Source organism: Felis catus, chromosome D2 (genome assembly GCF_018350175.1).
Source record: "Felis catus isolate Fca126 chromosome D2, F.catus_Fca126_mat1.0, whole genome shotgun sequence".
In the NCBI taxonomy this organism is placed as follows: domain Eukaryota; kingdom Metazoa; phylum Chordata; class Mammalia; order Carnivora; family Felidae; genus Felis; species Felis catus.
The window spans coordinates 47,402,783-47,415,486 of NC_058378.1; the positions used below are offsets into that span (position 1 = coordinate 47,402,783).

The window sequence follows — 12,704 nt, forward strand, 5'->3', positions numbered from 1 at the left end:
AATGTGTGTCATGTGTAGATGTGGAGCCTGAGTTTATACAACTTATTTGCAAGGCAAGAATTCTAAGCCAATAATTTTTTTTAATTTCCTGGGTCAGTAAGATCCAAAGGGGCTCAGCAGAGTCCAATACAAAACCACCTTCCACAAATGTGGAAACACCAAACACCCAGAGAGGGAAAACACTCTATTAAAGATGAGCTCACAGTCAAAAAATACAAACAGCACAAGAAATAGTTCACAAGAGGGAAAGCAGCAGATAAAGCAAACATCAGAGTGAATATCACAAAGACTGGAAAGAAAAGATGACTGAGACAGAAGCTGTAAAATAGATATGTTTAATATTATAAAGAAAGAAATAAAAATACAAGGAAGATACATGTAGAAGTTCAGGAAGAAGAGGTTAGAGACAATGGAGGAAAGCACTATTCAAAGAGAAAATAATTAGGAATATTCCAGAATCAAAGAATTACATTATTCTAAAATTCTTGGGTCAAAGAAAAAACAATAATGAAAATTTAGAAATACTTAGATCAGAATGATAATAAAGACACTTCATACCAAATCTCTGGGATACAGAAAAAGTGACACTTTGAGGAAAATGTATACCTTAAAATACATCAGAAAAGATGAAAGACTGAAAATTGATGAGCTAAGTATACACTTAAGTGTACTTTTTTCTTAAAAAGTAAGAAAAAGTGGGGCACCTGGGTGGCTCAGTTGGTTAAGCATCTGGCTCTTGGTTTTGGCTCAGGTTATGAACTTGTGGTTTGTGAGATCGAACCCCACGTCGAGCTCTGTGCTGGCAGTGTGGAACCTTCTGGAATTCTCTCTCTCTTTCTCTGCCCCTCCCCCATGCACATGCATGCACACACTCTCTCTCCCTCTCTCTCTCAAAAATAAAAAAAAAAAACTTTAAAAAAAAAAGGTAGTAAAAAGAGCTGAAGAGTAAACTCACAGAAAGTAACCAAGATAAGACAACTATCAAGGAAGGAGAAAACAAAAAATAACAGAGAAGCTAAAAAAAAAAAAAAGCAAAAGTTGGTTCTTTGACCACATGCTTGTGCTCAGTGGAGGTCAGGGAGCTGAGCCAGAATCATGGCCAGTATAGGGGCAGCAGTTGGACTGACCATGGCTGCTGCAGGATTTGCAGGCTGCTATGTTCTTCAAGCCATGAAATATATGGAACCTCAAGCATAACAAATTTTTCAAAGTCTACAAAAATCTGCTTTCAGTGGTGGCTATTATAGAGGTGCATTTGAACTCAAAATGACAAAATGAGAAGCAGCATTAATATTAGGCACAAGCCCTACTGCCAATAAAGGAAAAATAAGAGATGCTTGTTGATGAAGTATCCTTTTAAATCACCCAGACAAGGGAGAATCTCCTTATATAGCAGCCAAAATCAAGGAAGCTAAAGATTTACTACACAGTCAAGCTAAAAAAAATGAAGTAAATGTGTAATGAATTTTAAGTTCTTGTTAGTTTATGTATGAGTGCCAGCTTCTTATAATAAAATGCCTCAAAGTTACAAATTTTTTAAATGATTTAATACAAGCTGAGCCAAAGCTTTGGTATAAGTTTCTTCTTTGAATTTGAGGATTTTAAATCAGATTATAGAATACTTGTGGATTCTGAAAAAGTGTGGAGGTTCCTCAAAAAATTAAAAATAGAATTACCCAAGACCTAGCAATTGCACTACTAGGAATTTATCCAAAGGATACAGGAGTGCTGATTCAAAGGGGGCACATGCATCCCAATGTTTATAGCAGCACTATCAACAATAGCCAAAGTATGGAAAGAGTCCAAATATTCATCAACTGAAGAATGGATAAAGAAGATGTCAGGGCTCAGTTGGTTGAGCGTCCAACTTTGGCTCAGGTCATGATCTCACAGTTTGTGAGTTCGAGCCCCACATCAGGCTCTGTGCTGACAACTCAGAGCCTGGAGCCTGCTTTGGATTCTGTCTGTCTGTCTGTCTGTCTGTCTCTGCCCCTCTCCCACTAGTGCTCTGTCTCTCAAAAATAAATAAGTGTAAAAAAAGAAGAAGAAGAAGAAGAAGATGTGGTATATATATATATATATATATATATATATATATATATATACACACACACACACACACACACACACACACACACACAATGGAATACTACTTGGAAGTGAAAAAGAATGAAACCTTTGCAACAGTGTGGATGAAACTGGAGGGTATTATACTAAGAAAAATAAGTCAGTCAGAAAAAGACAGATACCATATGATTTCACTCATATGTGGAATTTTAGAAACTTAACAGATGACCATAGGGGAAGGGAATGAAAAATAAGATACAAGAAGAGAGAGGGGCAAACCATAGAGATTCTTAAAAGCAGAGAACTGAGGGTTGATGGGCATGAAGGGTTGGGAGGGTGCGGAAAATGGGTGAATGGCATTGAGGAGGGCACTTGTTGGGTTGAGTACAGGGTGTTGTATATAAGTGATAAATCACTGGAATCTACTCCTGAAGCTAAGACTACACTGTATGTTAGCTAAGTTGACAATAAATAAATAGATAAATACATACATACCTACATACATACATATTTGGAGATTTAACACTCAGTAATCATGGAAAAATACACAGAATTTGAATAGAAATATTGTTTGTTATTCATTTAGCAAATAATCTGTTACCTACTTCAAGGCAAAATGAATGTGACACTCTCTAGCTTTCAAGGAGCCCCCAGTCAAATGGGATACTGATAAACTGGTAACTAAAATACAGTGTGATAAATATATATATTTTTAACTTGGTTCTTTGAAAACAATAACAAAATAGACAAGGCTCTGGTAAAAACAATGAAAAAATGAGAAATTCAGAAATATATAATTAATAATAGGTAGATACAACTGTAGTAGACATTATAAAGGTAACCAGAGAATATATCAACTACTTTATTCCAATAAATTTGAAAACTTAGATAAAAATTCTTAGAAAAGTATAACTTACTACAACTAATAAAAGAAGAAATAAGATTTCTGGATAGCCTTATAAATCTTAAATTAACTGAAGCAGTAGTTTAAAATCTTCCCACTCAGAAAAATAAGTATGGTGGGGGAAGAGGAATGTAAAATGTTGTAGACATTTCCTACCAAACATTCAAAGAAATGATCATTTCAATCATATATAAAACCAATAAGGGAATATTCCCTCTTTGTATAAACGCCCTTATTTATTCTCTGAGGCTAGTATAACTTTAGTATCCAAACCAGACTTGGATATCCAATAAAGAAAAACTAAAGGCCCATTTTCCTCATGCATAAATATCCAGAAATCTAAATGAAACTATAGCAAACAAATTCTAATAGTACTGCACCCATGGCCAAGTCAGGTTTATCTGAGAATGCAAGGTAGTTTAATATTAGAAGATGATGAGCACCAGGCGATGTATAAACGTGTTGAATCACTGTATAGTACACCTGAAACTAATATGATGCTGTTAACTAACTAGAATTAAAATTAAAACTTAAAAAAAAAAAAGAAGATAGCTAAATGTCATTTACCCATGAATAGCTTAAAGAATAAAACTACAGAACCACTCTAATAGATCATTGAAATGCATTCAGTAAAATTTAACAGTCATTCATAATTTTAAAAAACTCATAGTGGGGCGCCTGGGTGGCACAGTCGGTTAAGCGTCCGACTTCAGCCAGGTCACGATCTCGCGGTCCGAGAGTTCGAGCCCCGCGTCAGGCTCTGGGCTGACGGCTCAGAGCCTGGAGCCTGTTTCCGATTCTGTGTCTCCCTCTCTCTCTGCCCCTCCCCCATTCATGCTCTGTCTCTCTCTGTCCCAAAAATAAATAAACGTTGAAAAAAAAAAAAACTCATAGTAAAAGGAATTAGAAAATAACTTAGCAACATAGAACATCTGCATAAAACAGACAATATACATCATCCTAAGTAGGGAAACGTAGGATAAAGGTGGATATGCACTGGAGGAGCCAAGATGGAGGAACAGCATGGAAGTTTTTTGTGCATCTCGCCTCCATGAAACACAGCCAGACCAACACTAAACCATCCTGCACACCTAGAAAACTGACTTGAGGATTAACGCAACAAGCTGCACAACCTGAACCACAGCACTCAGGAGGTACACAGCGCCAAGAGTGAACTGGGGGAGAGAGAAGCCACAGAGGACAGGGAGCTGTTTTTGCTTGCGGAGAGAGGACAGAGATGGGTGGGGGGGAATATGGGAAAAACACTCCCCACCAAAAGCAGCTGGAGAGAAAGTGGAAAAGTGGAAACAGCCACAGGGACTGAACTAAAAGGGAGAAAGGAGAAAGGAGAGGGTTTAACTTCCATTAAGACTCTATAAACAGGGGGAGTGCAGAGTCTGAAACCCTGCAGCTTGATACCTGGTGGTGCTCTGGTGGCAAGGGCGAATCCCCAGGAACAGAATGAAGTCCAGATGACTTCAGGGCCACATGGGGAAAGGTGGTTCCCCTGCTGGGAGGACACCTGGTAGAGGCTGTGTGGCTCCCACAAAGGCCCCAGCGGACCTGGGAGAACAACTACATTTGCTGGGGCTGGAACAAGGTCATTGGGGGTGAAGCCATGTGCCAGATGTGTGCCGTGATTTTGCATAATCCCTGAAACACTGCTGCTGCCACCATCACGCGAACTTTTTCTGGGGCAGGCTGGTGCCCAGCTGCAGTCTCCAGGCATCTGCAGCAGCACGGTCCTGTGAACGTTCCTGGGTGCAGCTGACACCCGGCCATTGCTTGGTAAGACCCTCCCACAGAGGGGCAGAATGGGTCAAAGCCACAGTGCTTCAGAAATAAGGGGTTGGGAAAAATAGCCACATCTGAGATAAAACTCAGGAGGGAAGTGCTGCCAGGGGCTTGGTCATGGACAGTGTAAAAGCGGAAAGTGGATGGAAGCCAGACAGAAAGGACAACAAAAGATGGGTGTGTGATTGCTGATCGAGGAGAACAGAGTTCCAATACTAGAGACTGGTAGCTGGGTGACGCCATTTTCACCACTCCCGCGCATGCGCATACACACTTACAAGCACCACAACACTCCCTCCAAAGCGTAGGCTAAGCAGCGCCATCTAGTGGAGAATGGACCATTACACGAAGCCCCGCCCAACTGGGCCAACCTTGTTCTTCAGGAACACAAATCTCTCTGCCTGCTTAGTTTATGGACTATAAAGCACTTCATAGTTTGACTTCTAGGAGAAAACAAAGTAATTTCAATCATATTTCAGTCTGTTTGCTAGTCCATCTATTCAATTTTCTTTTTTTTTCCTCTTTCTTTTTCTTTTCTTTTCTTGAATACAGAAAGAGAAAAAATCTTTTTATTTTCAATTATTTTTTTTAATATATATTTTTAAATTATTTCAACAATATTTTTTACTTTTTTGTAAATTTTTCAAATTCAATTTTACTTCCATCATTTCATTTTATTATATTTGAGTGTATTCATTTTTTCACATTTTCAAATGATATCCTTTTTTTACCCCATTTTTTCTCTATTCTATCAAGACCCTTTCACCACCCAGACCAAAACACACCTAGGGTCTAGCATCATTTATTCGATTTTGTGTGTGTGTATGTGTTTGTTTTTAATTTTAATTTTTTTAATTTTAACTTTTCTACCTCATTAATTCCTTTTCTCCCTTCAAAATGACCAAACAAAGGAATTCACCCCAAAAGAAAGAGCAGGAAGAAACGACACCCAGGGACTTAACCAACACAGATACAAGCAAGATGTCTGAACCAGAATTTAGAATCACAATAATAAGAATACTAGCTGGAGTTGAAAATAGATTAGAATCCTTTCTGCAGAGATAAAAGAAGTAAAAGCTAGTCAGGATGAAATAAAAAATGCTATAACTGAGTTGCAATCACGGATGGATGGGGCAGCAGCAAGGATGGATGAGGCAGAACAGAGAATCAGCAATAATAGAGGACAAACTTATGGAGAATAATGAAGCAAAAAAAAAAAAAAGAGGGAGATTAAAGCAAAAGAGCACAATTTAAGAATTAGAGAAATCAGTGACTCATTAAAAAGGGACAACATCAGAATCATAGGGGTCCCAGAAGAGGAAGAAAGAGAAATAGGGGTAGAAGGGTTATGTGAGCAAATCATAGTGGAAAACTTTCCTAACCTGGGGAAAGACACAGACATCAAAATACAGGAAGCATAGTGGACCCCCATTAGATTCAACAAAAACCGACCATCAACAAGGCGTATCGTAGTCAAATTCACAAAATACTCAGGCAAGGAGAGAATCATGAAAGCAGTAAGGGGAAAAAAGTCCCTAACATACAAGGGAAGACAGATCAGGTTTGCAGCAGACCTATCCACAGAAACTTGGCAGGCCAGAAAGGAGTGGCAGGATATATTCAGTGTGCTGAATCAGAAAAATATGCAGCCAAGAATTCTTTGTCAAGCAAGGCTGTCATTCAAAATAGAAGGATGGATAAAAAGTTTCCCAGACAAACAAAAATTAAAGGAGTTTGTGACCACTAAACCAGCCCTGCAAGAAATTTTAAGTGGGATATTCTGAGGGGAGAAAAGATGAAAATATATATTTATATAAATAAATACATACCAAAAGCAACAAAGATTAGAAAGGACCAGAGAACTCCACCAGAAACTCCAACTCTACAAGCAACATAATGGCAATAAATTCATATCTTTCAGTACCCACTCTAAATGTCAATGGACTCAATGCTCCAATAAAAAGACATAGGGTAACAGAATGGATAAGAAAATAAGATCCATCTATTTGCTGTTTACAAGTGACCCACTTTAGACCTACAGACACCTTCAGATGGTAAGTAGGGGGATGGAGAACCATCTATCATGCTAATTGTTGACAAAAGAAAGCCTGAGTAACCATACTTATATCAGACAATCTAGACTTTAAAATAAAGACTGTAACAAGAGATGAAGAAGGGCATTATATCACAATTAAGGAGTCTATCCACCAAGAAGACCTAACAATGTAAACATTTATGCTCCAAATGTGAGAGCACCCAAATATATAAATCAACTAATCACAAACATAAAGAAACTCATCAATAATAATACCATAATAGTAGGAGACTTCAACACCCCACTCACAGCAATGGACAGATCATCTGATCAAAAAATCAACAAGGAAACAATGGCTTTGAATGACACACTGGACCAGATGGACTTAACAGATATATTCAGAACATTTCATCCTACAGCAGAAGAATATACATTCTTCTCCAGTGCACATGGAATGTCTTCCAGAATAGACCACATACTGGGACACAAATCAGCCCTAAGTAAGTACAAAAAGATCGAGATCATACTGTGCATATTTTCAGACCACAATGCTATGAAACTCGAAATCAACCAGAAGAAAAATTTTGGAAAGGTAACAAATACTTGAAGACTAAAGAACACTCTACTAAAGAATGAATGGTCTAACCAAGAAGTTAAAGAGGAAATTAAAAAGTCCATAGAAGCCAATGAAAATGATAACACCACAGCCCCAAATCTCTGGGACTCAGCAAAGGCAGTTATAAAAGGAAAGTATATGGCAATCCAGGCCTTCTTAAAAAAGGAAGAAAGGTCTCAGATACACAACCTAAGCTTACATCTTAAAGAGCTTGAAAAAGAAGAGCAAATAAAACCCAAAACCAGCAGAAGACAGGAAATAATAAAGATTAGAGCAGAAGTCAATGCTATTGAAACAAACAAGCAAACAACAACAACAAAAACAGTAGAACAGATCAGTGAAACCAGAAGCTGGTTCTTTGAAAGAATTAACAAAATTGATAAACCACTAGCCAGTTTGATCAAAAAGAAAAAGGAAAGGACCCAAATAAATAAAATCAAGAATGAAAGAGGAGATATCACAACCAACACAGCAGAAATAAAAACAATAATAAGAGAATATTATGAGCAATTCTACACCAATAAAATGGGCAATCTGGAAGAAAAGGACACATTCCTCGAAACATATAAACTACCAAAACTGAAACAGGAAGAAATAGAAAATTTGAACAGACCCATAATCAGTAAAGAAGTTCAATTAGTAGTCGAAAATCTCCCAAAAAACAAGAGTCCAGGGCCAGATGGCTTTCCAGGGGAATTCTACCAAACATTTAAGAAGAGTTAACACCTATTCTCTTGAAACTGTTCCAAAAAATAGAAATGGAAGGAAAACTTCCAAAGTCTTTCTATGAAGCCAGCATTACCTTGATGCCAAAACCAGACAAAGACCCCACTAAAAAGGAGAATTATAAACCAATTTCCCTGACGAACATGGATGCAAAAATCCTCAACAAGATATTAGCCAACTGAATCCAACAATACATTAAAATAATTATTCACCATGACCAGGCAGGATTTATACCTGGGATGCAGGGCTGGTTCAATATCCTCAAAACAATCAATGTGATTCATCATATCAATAAAAGAAAGGACAAGAGCCACATGATCCTCTCAATAGATGCAAAGAAAGCATTTGACAAAACACAGCATCCTTTCTTGATAAAAACTCTCAAGAAAGTAGGGATAGAAAGATCATACCTCAAGATCATAAAATCCATATATGAAGGCCCAACGCTAATATCATCCTCAATGGGGAAAAACTGAGAGCTTTCCCCCTAAGGTCAGGAACAAGACAGGGATGTCCACTCTCACCAGTGTTATTCAACATAGTATTGGAAGTCTTAGCCTCAGCAATCAGACAACACAAAGAAATAAAAGCATCCAAATTGGCCAGGAGGAAGTCAAACTTGCACTCTTCACAGATGACATGATACTCTACACGGAAACCTCAAAAGATTCCACCAAAAAACTGCTAGAACTGATTAATGAATTCAGCAAAGTGGCAGGATATAAAGTCAATGCACAGAAATTGGTTGCATTCCTATACACCAACAATGAAGCAACAGAAACAAAAATCAAGGAATTGATCCCATTTACAATTGCACCAAAACCCATAAAATACCTAGGAATAAACCTAACCAAAGAGGTGAAAAATCTATACACTGAAAACTATAGAAATCTTATGAAATAAATTGAAAAAGACACAAAAAAATGGAAAAATATTCCATGCTCCTGGGTAGGAAGAACAAATATTGTTAACATGTCAGTACTACCCAAAGCAATCTACATATTCAATGCAATCCCTATCAAGATAACACCAGCATTCTTCACAGAGCTAGAACAAACAATCCTAAAATATGTATGGAACCAGAAAAGACCCCGAATAGCCAAAGCAATCTTGAACCTCATCAAAATAAAAAGCTTCTGCACAGCGAAGGAAACAATCAGTAAAACTAAAAGGCAACCGACGGAATGGGAGAAGATATTTGCAAATGACATAGCAGATAAAGGGTTAGTATCCAAAATCTATAAAGAACTTATCAAACTCAACACCCAAAAAACAAATAGTCCAGTGAAGAAATGGGCAAAAGACATGAATAGACACTTCTCCAAAGAAGACATCCAGATGGCCAACTGACACTTGAAAAAAGGCTCAACATCGCTCATCATCAGGGAAATACAAATCAAAACCACAAAGAGATACCACCTCACACCTGTCAGAATGGCCAACATTAACAACTCAGGCAACAGCAGATGTTGTTGAGGATGTGGAGAAAGAGGGTCTCTGTTGCACTGCTGGTGGAAATGCAAACTGGTGCAGCCACTCTGGAAAACACTATGGAGTTTCCTCAAAAAATTAAAAATGGAACTACCCTGTGACCCAGCAATTGCACTACTAGGCATTTATCCAAGGGATACAGGTATGCTGTTTCAAAGGGACACATGCACCCCAATGTTTATAGCAGCACTATCAACAATAGCCAAAGTATGGAAAGAGCCCAAATGTCCATTGATGGATGAATGGATAAAGAAGATGTGGTATATATCTATACAATGGAGTATTACTCAGCAATCAAAAAGAATGAAATCTTGCCATTTGCAACTATGTGGATGGAACTAGAGGGTATTATGCTAAGCGAAATTAGTCAGAGAAAGACAAATATGACAGGACTTCACACATATGAGGACTTTAAGACACAGAACAGATGAACACAAGGGAAGGGAAGCAAAAATAATATAAAAACAGGGAGGGGACAAAACATAAGAGACTCTTAAATATGGAGAACAGAGGGTTACTGGAGGATTGTGGGAGGGGGGGATGGGATAAATAGGTAAGGGGCATTAAGGAATCTATGCCTGAAATCACTGTTGTACTATATGCTAACTAACTTGGATGTAAATTAAAAAAATAAAATAATATAAAACAAAATAAAAAGAGGATATGTACTATTTCCACTTCTGTTCATCATTTAACTAGAGGTTCTAAACTGTGCAACAAGAAGAAAAAGAAACAAAAGCTTAATAAAAGAAAAAAAAAGACCATTTTCTGCAAAGTGATTGCCAATAAGAAAATCCAAAAGAATCTATATATAAATAAACAGAAATCAACTAAAAAGATCAAGGCTGCTTACATAAAATCAACATATAAAAGTCAATTTTGTTTTGCATACCAGCAACAAACAATAAAATCACAATACAGAATACATGATTTACAATAGAACCTAGCAATAAATCTAACAAAAGACATGAAGACCTATACACAGATAATTATAAACTGCACTAAAATACATTGAAGAAGATCTAAATAAAGGAGAGGTATTTCAAGATCATGAATATGAAAGCCTCAGAAAGATGTTAGTTTTCCCCAAATTGATCTCTAGATTCAATTCAACTCCAACAAAACTTCAACAGGGGCATCTTCTGCCTGTAATAATGGTAGACTAGCTAATTCAGACAAAGCTTCCTACAGAAGACATTTTTAAAAATCTGGCATATATGTTTTTAAAAATCTTCTTGAAATCATAAAAGACCTAACCTAGATCAAGATCAGGGAGAGGATGAGAGTAAGTAAGCATAGCACTGGAGATGTTTTTACTCCGGAGCTGTCTAGTGATCGTGAATAGGCAACCTAGAAGGTAAGATGCAATTTTTGTCTTTGCAGCATTAGGCATATAAAAACTGGAGCCCAGCACCACCACGGGTGAATCCTGGCAAGCGACCACCCTCGTTAGGGCAGAAATGAGGATAAAATATAAGTGAACAAATCTCCACCTCGCCTGCTCCCAGTTTCAAGCCATCTGGATGACTCAGATAACCATAAGCCCTGAAGTCATATTAAGATGATCCTGGGTTACTGGTGTTACTGGGAATTGGCAAGCAGTGAAGAAAAAAAAAAAGTCTTCTATAGAGGAAGATAACATCACCCTTGGCCTCAAATTGTTCCTACAAATAATTTTTCAGATACAATGTCCAGTACACATTGAAAGTAAACCAAGAGCTCTAGACAAAATAAGCAGACACTAGTAGAAATAAAAACAGAAACAGAGGGGCGCCTGGGTGGCGCAGTCGGTTAAGCGTCCGACTTCAGCCAGGTCACGATCTTGCGGTCCGTGAGTTCGAGCCCCGCGTCGGGCTCTGGGCTGATGGCTCGGAGCCTGGAGCCTGTTTCCGATTCTGTGTCTCCCTCTCTCTCTGCCCCTCCCCCGTTCATGCTCTGTCTCTCTCTGTCCCAAAAATAAAATAAAGTCGAAAAAAAAAAAAAATTTTAAAAAAAAAAAACAGAAACAGAAACATGGGGTCTCCAGATAGTGGAATTCTCAAATGCAGACTATAAAATAAGTATCTTTACTATGATCAAGAAGATAACCTCAAACCTAAAACACTTGGCAAGAAACTGAAAAGTATAGAAAGTGTCACAGCAGATTTGAAAAAGGACCAAAGTAAAATTCCAGAATTAAAACACAAATAACTGAAGAAAAAAAAAAAAAAACCCAACCATATTAATGGCTTTAATAGCAGTTAAGACACAGCTACAGAGAAAATTAGTAAACTGGATTACAGGTAAAAGTGAATGAATGAATGAATGAATGAATGAATGCACACATACACATATACAGTCCAAAAGAAGATTGAAAAGAGAAAAACACAGCAGAGAAGAGACATGAAGAATACAGTTGGAAGGTCTAACATAAATTTAACTGAAGTCCCTAAAAAGTGAGAAAATGGGACCAGAAGCAATATGTGAAGAGATAATGACTCACATTTTTCAGAAAACAGATGAAGGACTTAAATTCAGTTTCAAGAATTGATAAAAAACAAAAAACAACAAAACAAAACAAAACAAAAACCACCTCTCTATATATAGGCACCTTACAAGGGGTTCCAATCCATCCTACACCACTGACTTGCCTTGGAAGGCTACCTGGACCCTCTGAGCCTTAGTTTTGTAAATACAAAATACAAAATACAACCTACTTCAGAAGGATGGTAAAAAGGTTAAATGAGATAATACATGGAAAGTGCTTAGCATGTCACTTGACAATACTTTCTGTAACTAGCTATAAATGTTGGCTCTTGTTATTTATCACTAACACGTGCCATACCAAGTAGAAATCCCGCATTTACCTGGCTGTCGCCTCAAACTACCACCGCACCTTTCTTGCACCCCAGTGATGGTGGGGCAGACACCCAGAAAGGAAGAACCCTCATCCCCACCCCTGACACAGACTCTCAGGAAGGGACTTGTGGGGAGGATCCTCAAGTTCCACCCCTACCCGCCCTGGCCCCGCCCACTGCCCCGTGGCCACACCCTCTCCCAAAGGCCTGCAGAGCAGTTGCCTAGCAGTCTGT

The 12,704-nt window shown here is 38.0% G+C and overlaps 1 pseudogene; it reads left to right on the forward strand.

The window, feature by feature from the left end:
• Window positions 1–1,075: 1,075 nt before the first annotated feature.
• LOC101096514 lies at window positions 1,076–1,461 on the forward strand (annotated as a pseudogene).
• The last annotated feature ends 11,243 nt before the right edge of the window (window positions 1,462–12,704 follow it).